The sequence below is a fragment of the Muntiacus reevesi genome, chromosome 12 (assembly GCF_963930625.1).
Source record: "Muntiacus reevesi chromosome 12, mMunRee1.1, whole genome shotgun sequence".
NCBI lineage: Eukaryota > Metazoa > Chordata > Mammalia > Artiodactyla > Cervidae > Muntiacus > Muntiacus reevesi.
Window position 1 is genome coordinate 26,734,623 of NC_089260.1, and position 10,930 is coordinate 26,745,552.

Sequence of the window (10,930 nt, forward strand, 5' to 3'; positions counted from 1 at the left end):
AGTATATTTAAAAATAATAAAATGCTTGATCATCTTTATAGAGTCCCACTATTTCCCAGACTCCCTCAAAAGAATTTCGAGGCAAATTATACAAATATATGTAAGAATGAAAGATTTACTAATGCCCGCAATGTAACAAAATATTCAAAATCCCCTTTAAAATAATATTATTTAAATTGTAGTTCCTCTGCTTGAGCACATTTTATGTTACTTTAAAAAACAACAACAACAACAACTCATATTTTTAGGCAAACAGAGAACTGCCTACAAGCCAGTAAAAAATTTGCATTACTGAGATGAGGAAAATAAAGTTCCAGAAAAAGTACTTGCTCATTAGGGGTGGGGAAAACTAGAATCAGTCCTTCTGACTCTAATCCCCATGAAATTTCTAGGTAGAGAACTGTGAACTGAAGTCAGTCCTGAAGTTAGTTCAGAATGACTGGAAGAAATAGTTTGAAACTGGAAAGAAGGTGAAAGTCGCTCAGTCGTGTCCAACTCTTTGCAACCCCATGGACTTTACAATTCATGGAATTCTCCAGGCCAGAATACTGGAGTAGGTAGCTTCTCCAGGGGATCTTCCCAACCCAGGGATCAAGCCCAGGTTTTCTGCATTGCAGGCAGATTCTTTACCAGCTGAGCCACAACAGAAGCCCAAGAATACTGGAGTGGGTAGCCTATCCCTTCTCTAGTGGATCTTCCCAACCCAGGAATTGAACTGGGGTCTCCTGCATTGCAGGAGGATTCTTTACCAACTGAGCTATGAGAAAAGCCCCCAGAAAGAATGGAGAAGCAATGAAGTTGCTCAGTCATGTGCGACTCTGCAATTTTATGCACTGCAGCTTACCAGGCTCCTCCGTCCATGGAATTTTCCAGGCAAGAGTACTGTAGTGGGTTGCCATTTCCTTCTCCAGGGATCATCCCGACCCCAGGACTGAACCTGGGTCTCCCACATTGCAGGCAGATGCTTTGCCTTCAGAGCCACCAGGGAAGCCCCAAAATACGGAACACTTAACAAATTCTCATGTCATCCTTGCACAGGGGCCATGCTAATCTTCTCTGTATTGTTCCAATTTTAGTATATGTGCTACCAAAGTGAGAAGTAAACAAATGCAAGATCAGGCAGGGTCTTGGACTCACAAAGATTTTGAAAACCTGCAGAGTTAACAGCTCACATGATGAATGCCTGCCATAGAAAATATAGCTGATAGATGGACTGGAGGCAGTAGAAAGGCAATGAATGATTTTAACTGCAGAGTTACATAATCACATTTGCTGTATAAACTGCTGACTTTGGAAATGAACAAGGTAAGACAAAAGGCAAATATTTGAGTTGGGAGGATTTTATTCTAAACTAAATGAGACATGATGATAGCCCTTTAGAAGTTAAAGCATTTTTCATTTCCGTATCTTTCGTCCTTACTTTGCTAAAACTCAGATTCCTCCTGTGGCTGTACTGCATTCACATCCTCTGAGCGTGTAGTTTATCTTCAAAGACCCCTCAGTTCACCAATGGGCCAAGCAGGGTACAGATTTGATTAGTTCAACTCAGTTATGCAAGTGAGTACTGGGCAGAAGGCTGCATTCAGAAACACTGCCATGGAAATTACAAGTCTTGGTGATATATTATGACTTCTAGAAGGCTCACAGAAGATTAACTGGGTGTCATAAAATGAAGGTAGGGTACTTTAACATGACATCAAGCTAAACATGACTACTGAAGATCAAAGGAGGTAAACACGTGGTCCAGGTATGAAAGCAAGAGAGGCCCCAATTATCATTAGTTCCAGTGATCTACTGGGGAAATTTGTGCTTCCAAGCTTTCAACCAGTATGCATACTCAGTTGCTTCAGTTGTGTCTGACCCTTTGCGACCTTATGGACTGTAGCCCGCCAGGCTCCTCTGTCCATGGAATTCTCTAGTTAAGAATACTGGAGTGGGTTGCCATGCCCTCTTCCAGGAAATCTTTCCAACCCAGGGATCAAACCCATGTCTCTTGCATCTCCTGCATTGCAGACAGATTCTTTACTGCTGAGCCACTGGGGAAGCCCTAAACTTTCAACACTAGCCTCTATGAAGTTAGAGGATATGGTCCAAAAGGATGAGGGGTCATTCTTTGCCAAGAGATAAAGTGAAAGTCACTCAGTCATGTCCAACTATTTGCAACCCTTGTACTGCAGCCTGCCAGGCTCCTCTGTCCATAGAATTCTCCAGACAAGAATACTGGAGTGAGTCGCCATTCCCTTCTCCAGGGGATCTTCCCGATCCAGGGATTGAACCAGGGTCTCCCACATTGCAGGCGGATTTTTTACCATCTGAGCCACCAGGGAAGCCCAAGAGATAAAGTTTTAATCAACTACCTACTACAACTTCCACCTGAACATGCTGAATGCCTGGTTTCCAGAGACTAGTAAGGGATAGCAAAACAATTATTCTGGCAGGAATATTCTATGCAGATTAACAGGAGACAGTGATACTTTTTTTTTTTTTTTTTCTTTTTTTAACACAATGGTAGCAGAAATGAGTGTTGGTGAGATCCTACTTTGCTAACACTTGCTGTTGCCTTGCCAAATTATGAATGTCAATGATCGTGTGCAGCAGTCCCCTTGTCCATGAGAAGATTTTCACCACCGGGGTACAGACCCTACAGAAATAAGCATTTAACTCATAGTGCCAGATTAACAAAATCATGGAAATGAAAGTAAGATTGAGGAAAATTTAGAATGTATGAATGGAAGAAAAGAAAGTGAGTACCAGTTGTAGCCCTGAGGTCAACTGCAGTGGTGGGGCCTATAGTTTATCCAACTAAATTCCTTTTTCTAAGCTTTGCATAGAAACAATGAAAGAACTGTTCCAAAAACATAGACAGAGAAGTGAATTTGTGCTATGTAAAGGATGAGCTGTGGAAACCATGGGTGTATGCCCCGTATCTCCATTTATGAGGGAAAGTACTATACATAATGTAGTTAACTGAGAGCAGCTTCCTGCTGCCGCACCACTCTTTCCAGGATGCTCCCAGTCAATAACTGAATGAAGGTACTGGAACTGCTTAATCCATACATATCATGGAACTCCTCTCATTGACAGTTTGTTTTCAAACTCATTAGGGGTCTTGCTAATGGTCTTTCAGAGTCACACTGCAGTCCGAGCCTTTTTCTACCCAATCCAGGCTTCCCTTGTGGCTCAGCTGGTAAAGTATTCACCTGCAATGTAGGAGACCTGGATTCAATCCCTGGGTTGGGAAGATCCCCTGGAGAAGGGAAAGGCTACCCACTCCAGTATTCTGGCCTGGAGAATTCCATGGTCTGTATAGTCCATGGGGTTGCAAAGAGTCGGACACAACTGAGTGACTTTCACGTTCTACCCAATCCTCCTTCCTCACCCCTCTACCTTTAAAAGTGTCAAATTTTATTATTATCTGGAAGTTTTCCTCGCTGATTCCTGCTGCCTTAAACGTAAACAGGCATTTCCCCTAACAAATCTCTTATATTTCCTATTCCATCACAGCATCTGCTTCTTAAAGGACCTAAACTGCCATACAGAGGTACTAGGGCTCTTGATAATAGCCATAAAACTCGAAGAATTGGATCAGGAACTTAAGAAAATCTCAAAAATGTATCCCTGGTAGATAAAAAGAGATGGCCTTCTCTTTATAATATTCGTTGAGTAAGCTTATCCTTACTTAGGATTCAGCTAGCCCAATTCCTTCATAAATTTGAAGTGATAAAGTGTTACTGTATCAACAGGTTGTTCATACAAGAAAATTAAAATAAAATAGTCAACATATAGGATGATTATTTCAGAATATTTTTTTTCTCAGATTTTTTTAGGGGGTAGAATAAAAAATGGGGAATTTTCAGTTGATAGTATAAAAAAATATTAATATGGTCTTCCCCTGACACATCTTAACTGTCCAAGAAAAGAAAAGGCAATGGTATCTTTGGTGCAATGTGTAACTGGATTTCCCCAATCCTGAAACAGTAATTTTTTACTAAACATTTATCTTTTTTATTAGTCATCAGAGTCACTATTTAATGTTTATGTAAGTGTTCTAAAATGCTTTCTTCTTTTAAAATATTGATCTTAGAATAAGCGCATTTGAGCAATATGAACATAGGCACAAGGAAAATGCAAATCAAAACCACAGTAAGAGGCCATAATACATCCACCAGGTTGTCTGTAAGTATTGGAGAGAATCTAGAGAAATTGGAATACTTACACATTATTGATGTGACTGTAAAATGGTGCAATAGTTTTAGAAAATTGGTGATTTATCAAAACATTAAGCATAGTCTACTCCTAGGTATATACTCAAAAGAAAGGAAATCTGTCCACACAAAACTTTTACACAAATGCTCACAGGAATGCTATTCATAATAGGAAAAAGGGGAACCACTTAAATATTCATACATGATAAGTGGATAAACAAAATATTATGTACTCAAAAATGGGGGATATTTGACAAATAAAAAGGATACCAAAACATGGTACAACATGAACTTTGAAAACATTATGCTAAATGAAAGCAGTCAAATTCAATTTATATAAAATGTCCAGAATAGAGAAATCTATGTACAGACATTAACAGTCAACAAAACTGTTTGGGGTAGCAGGGAGAAGGGTCACAGTAATAAAGAATGCCTGCTGATGAGTATGGGTTTATTTTTGAGGTGATAAAAGTGTTTATAAGTAGAATGTGGCAATGGGTGCCCTTTCTGAATATATTTTTAAAAACATTGAGTGTATACTTTAAATGGGTAAATTACATGATATATGAATTATGTATCAGTAAAACTAAAAACTCCATTAGGAAGATATAATTTGAATTAACACCTTTATGCCTACAGGTGAGGTATGTTCCTTAGTTTTCTCTTTGAAAAGTCTTTAATGTAAAATTATTTGCTGAATAATTTAGCATATTTCAACCTTTGTTTTATAGCTATTTTTAGCTTAAAATCTTTAAATCTGTCTCACTTAGAGTGTTCTGACTAAATATCATTTTGATCTTTTAATATTCTATTTTAAATTGCAATTGTTGGAGGATAATTATTTTTATTACAAAGAGTATAACTTAAATGTTCTTATTAAAAATGTATGCTTCCTATCCACTCTTAAACAAAAAAGTAGATGCTTATTTATTATACTGCTGGGCTTGTATTGCTCAACCACATATGATATATCATTACCACAATCATTGATTTATATTTATCAAGTTAACCACAGTCTACTAGTGATTTTCAATTATTTCATTATCAAAACCAATGAATCAGGAATGTAAGTGATTATACTAAATCTTTATTATGCACATTCTGGGACATAATACTCATTCACAAAGTGTTCCCCAATTAATCTTGTTTAAGAGATGTAATCCATTTACACTTAAGCTATACATAGCAATTGGTGTGACTGTGATCAGGGTTGTTGCTAACTAAAGTTATGCCAATATAAGAATTTTAATAAATTTAGTAGAGCTTGAAAAAAGAATAAGAAAAAGACATGTCAAATTCTCCAATTACAGTTGTATGTTTGTGTATTTATCAGTCCGTTCAGTTCAGTCACTCAGTTGTGTCCGATTATTTGTGGCCCCATGGACTGCAGCACACCAGGCCTCCCTGTCCATCATCAACTCCCAGAGTTTACCCAAACTCATGTCAACTGAGTCAGTGATGCCATCCAACCATCTTGTCCTCTGTTATCCCCATCTCCTCCTACCCTCTATCATTCCCAGCATCACGGTCTTTTCAAATGAGTCAGCTCTTTGTATAAGGTAGCCAAAGTATTGGAGTTTCAGCTTCAACATCAGTCCTTCCAATGAACGCCCAGGACTGTACGGACTGGTTGTATTTCCTTGCAGTCCAAGGGAACCTCAAGAGTCTTCTCCAACACCACAGTTCAAAAGCATCAATTCTTCAAAACTTTGCTTTATTTACAGTCCAACTGTCACATCCATACATGACCACTGGAAAAACCATAGCCTACAGTCACCATCTGCAGTGATTTTGGAGCCCCCAAAAATAAAGTCAGCCACTGTTTCCACTGTTTTGCCATTTATTTGCCATGAAATGATGGGACCAGATGCCATGATCTTAGTTTTCTGAATGTTGAGCTTTAAGTCAACTTTTTCACTCTCCTCTTTCCCTTTCATCAAGAGGCTCTTTAGTTCTTCTTTGCTTTCTGCCATAAGGGTGGTGTCATCTTCATATCTGAGGTTATTGATATTTCTCCCGGCAATCTTGATTCCAGCTTGTGCTTCTTCCAGACCAGCGTTTCTCATGATGTACTCTGCATATAAGTTAAATAAGCAGGGTGACAATATACAGCCTTGACGTACTCCCTTTCCTATTTGGAACCAGTCTGTTGGTCCATGTCCAGTTCTAACTGATGCTTCCTAACCCACATACAGGTTTCTCAAGAGGCAGGTCAGGTGGTCTGGTATTCCCATCTCTTTCAGAATTTTCCACAGTTTATTGTGATCCACACAGTCAAAGGCTTTGGCATAGTCAATAAAGCAGAAGTAGATGTTTTCCTGGAACTCTCTTGCTTTTTGGATAAGCCAGCAGATGTTAGCAATTTGATCTCTGGTTACTCTGCCTTCTCTAAAACCAGCTTGAACATCTGGAAGTTCACGGTTCATGTGTTATTGAAGCCTGGCTTGGAGAATATTGAGCATTACTTTGCTAGCCTGTGAGATGAAGTCAATTGTATGGTAGTTTGTACATTCTTTGGCATTGCCTTTCTTTGGGATTGGAATGGAAAGTGACCTTTTCCATTCCCATGGCCACTGCTGAGTTTTCCAAATTTGCTGGCATATTGAGTGCAACACTTTCACAGCATCATCCTTTAGGATTTGAAATAGCTCAGCTGGAATTCCATAGTTTTGTTTGTAGTGGTGCTTTCTAAGGCCCACTTGACTTCACATTCCAGGATGTCTGGCTCTAGGTGAGTCATCACACCATTGTGACTATTTGGGTTATGAAAATCTTTTTTGTACAGCCTTCTGTGTATTCTTGCCACCTTTTAATATCTTCTGTTTCTGTTAGGTCCATACCATTTCAGTCCTTTATTGAGCCCATTTTTGCATGAAATGTTCCCTTGGTATCTCTCATTTTCTTGAAGAGATCTCTAGACTTTCCCATTCTATTATTTTCCTCTATTTCTTTGCACTGATTACTGAAGAAGGCTTTCTTATCTCTCCTTGCTATTCTTTGGAATTCTACTTTCAAATGGGAATATCTTCCCTTTTCTCCTTTGCATTTCGCTTCTGTTTTTTTTCCTAGATAGTTGTAAGGCCTCCTCAGACAGCCATTTTGCTTTTTTGCATTTCATTTTCTTGGGGATGGTCTTGCTTTCTGTCTCTTGTACAATGTCACGAACCTCTGTCCATAATTCATCAGGCACTCTGTCTATCACATCTAGTCCCTTAAATCTATTTCTCTCTTCCACTGTTTAATCATAAGACATTGATATATCCTTCTATCTAATTAGGTTTTGCTTCATGTATTTAGGGTCTCAAGTTTGGTGAATACACAATTAAAATCTTTATGGATTTTTGGTGACTTTATCATTTTATTAGTGTATATTGACCCTTTCTGTCTCTAGCAATTTTATTTGTTCTAAGGTCTACTTCTCTGCATGTGCTTCCTTAATATTTGTATAGTATATCTTTTTCCATCATTTTGCTTTGACTCTACCTTTGTTACTGTATTTGAAGTGAGTCTTGTGTACATAGTGTACAGTTTGGTCATATTTTTTCCTCCATTCTATTCAAGGCAATTTTTGATAATACCAGCTCTTAAACCTGTCATTTTATTTGTCTTTTGCTGGTTTCCTCTGCTTGTTTTTTCTTTTGTTCCTTTTGTCTTCCCAAGTTACCTAACAGTTCTTGTTTTTTAACATATCATGGCATATTTTGCTTATTGGTTGCTCTGGATATTGTAATAGACATATTTATTACCAGTCTACTGATAACATTTTGAGTAAAATGTGAAAGCTTTGCTTAAGCGTCTGCCTGCAATGTGGGAGATCCGGGTTCGATCCCTGGGTTGGGAAGATCCCCTGGAGAAGGAAATGGCAACCCACTCCAGTACTCTTGCCTGGAAAATTCCATGGACGGAGGAGCCTGGTAGGCTACAGTCCATGGGGTCGCAAAGAGTCGGACACCACTGAGAGACTTCACTTACTGTCTCTACCTTTCAACAATCCTCAGTACTATTTAGGGGAAGTCTTAACCCTCTATACCCTGATTGCCCAGGTTGAAACTTGCCCATGGTCAAATCAAATGTTACTACATCACAGTTTGAGGAGAATAACACTCTGAGAAATAGTTGGGTGTTTTTTTTTTCCCTACAAATGTAAAGATATCAAATTTCCAAGAGATTCCAACCATTTTTGACTCAAGAAATATAGTAAGGAAGTGACTAACATTGTAGAAACAGCAGCTGAAGGAATCCCTAGTTCCCCTAGAAAGCCCATTACAACAGTACCACTTTCAGAGGGTACTAATATTGCTGAGAGAAGTAGTAATAGTAGTATAGTTGAATAGGAAAAAAAAGGAAGTACTGAAGTAGTCCCATTAATGTAATTGCTTATCTCAATAAAATAAAATTTACAGCTTCACAAGTCTACCTCTGCATAAATATTATTCATTTACAAGAAATTAATATTTTTGAATAACCATCCTCAAAATGACTACTATATTTAGCAAGGTATCTTTCATTAAATTGAAAAAAAAAATTAAGTAGAATAATCATTGGAAGGACTAATGCTGAAGCTGAAAATTCAATACTTTGGCCACCTCATGCGAAGAGCTGACTCATTGGAAAAGACCCTGATGTTGGGAGGGATTGGGGGCAGGAGGAGAAGGGGGTGACAGAAGATGAGATGGCTGGATGGCATCACCGACTCAATGGACATGAGTTTGAGTAAACTCCGGGAGTTGGTGATAGACAGGGAGGCCTGGGGTGCTGCGATTCATGGGGTTGCAAAGAGTCGCACACGACTGAGCGACTGAAGTGAACTGAATGGTTTAAAGAGTGCTTATTTTTGTTCTTTAGTTTTTACTACAGCTTTATGCCCTTCCCTGGGGCTCCCCAGGTGGCACTAGTGGTAGGGATCCTGTCTACCAATGCAAGATATGTAAGAGACATGGGTTCAATCCAAGGGTTGAGAAGATCTCCTAGAGGAAGTCAAGGCAACTCACTCCAGTATTCTTGCCTGGAGAATCTCATGGACAGAGGAGCCTGATGGGCTACAGTCCATGAGGTCACACAGAGTCAGACATGACTGAAATGACTTAACGCATACACATAAAACCTTCTCTAGGGTCCTGGGTTTTAGTCAAACCATGCACTAACTCAGAACTTATGATCATTCATTCTCTTCTAAATCCTCCTAAGGCTTTGTTAATAAACTAAATATATGTACTTTTTTTTTAAATTTCCAATCATGTTTCTTCTAAGAAAACTTAATTCATGAAAGAAAAATTCACTCTCCTATTCCAGAGACCTACTGCAGAAATGCTACCTCCATATTTCTTTTCTGATTCTTAGATGAAGGGTAATTTGACAGACCATTTGTAAATCACTAAATGAACTGGAAAAATAATTTCCTTCTAAAAGACATCATTCATACGTACATTCATCATTCATTCAGTAAAAATTTAAGAATGGCTACTCTACACCAGAGGCTTTTCTCTGTGCTTGTGCCGTGCTGTCGTGTCTGACTCTCTTCAACCCCGTGGACTGTAGCCCGCCTGGCTCCTCTGTCCAGGGAATTTTCCAGGCAAGAGTCCTGGAGCAGGTTGCCATTTCCTACTCCAGGGCATCTTCCCAACCCAGGGACCAAACTCACATCTCTTGCACCTCCTGCAGGTGGATTCTTTACCAGTGTCACCTGGGAAGCCCTCTTCTCTGTGTTTGGGATTCAGCAATGAGTAAAACAGCAAACAAAATTCCTCTCTTCATGGTACTTAACCCTACTGAAAGGGACTGTCATGAAATAGTAAATATATCTACAAAATAAATTGCATTTATAATAATTTAGTATGATAATGAGAGTCACAGAAAATAATTGAAATGTTGGAGACTTGCTAAGATTTAAGAGTATTAAATATTTAATACTTAAATACTAAGATTTAAGAGTATTAAATATGCCTTGCTAAGAAGGTGACACATGAACAATGATTTAAAAGAGGTGAAGTTATAACCTTAGTCGATATGTAGGAAAATTTTCTAGGCAAAGAATACAGCAAAATCCTGAGGTTTATTGTGCTGTTTGTATCGTTAGAAATTTAAGAGTCCAGAGCTGCTGAAACATTGAACAAAATGGTGAATGGGACAACCCAGAGGGAGTCAATGGGGGGGGGGGGGGGGAGTGGGAGGCAGGTTCAGGACGGGGGGACACATGTACACCTGTTGCTGATTCATGTCAACATATGGCAAAACCACCACAGTATTATCAAGTAATTAGGCTCCAATTAAAATAATTAATTTTTAAAAATTACCCTTGAGACTTCTCTGGTGATCCAGTGGTTAAGGCTCCACTTTCTGAAGCGGAGTTAGCTCTTGAGTTGGTAGTCTTCCTAAAGTGATTTGCCCTCCCCAATTGTTTGGGTATCACTCAATCCTTTAAGGATTTGAATGTAAGAGAAAGGTAGAGAAAGGAAGAATTCCTTCCTCTGCCTTTTTTCTGAGATGGGTCATTGTTCTTCTGCTCTTGGTGTCTTGGTTCTTAGTCCTTCCGACCTGAACTGGAATGTATTCCATCAGATATCATGCTTCTCAGACCTTCAGACTCCTACTGAATCCCACCACCATCTCCGAGTCTCCAGCAGACACCAGATGATGGGACTTCTCAGTTTCCATAATTTTATGAGACAATTTAGACAACTCCTTATAATAAATATCTTCACACACATTTAATTGGTTCTGTTTCC

At 38.9% G+C, this 10,930-nt stretch overlaps 1 non-coding gene across 1 annotated transcript; it reads right to left on the minus strand.

The window, feature by feature from the left end:
- Positions 1-993: 993 nt before the first annotated feature.
- On the minus strand, positions 994-1,103 carry LOC136145356 (U6 spliceosomal RNA). Its single transcript, XR_010658792.1, has one exon. It is a non-coding gene; the product is annotated as a U6 spliceosomal RNA (small nuclear RNA).
- Positions 1,104-10,930: the final 9,827 nt, after the last annotated feature.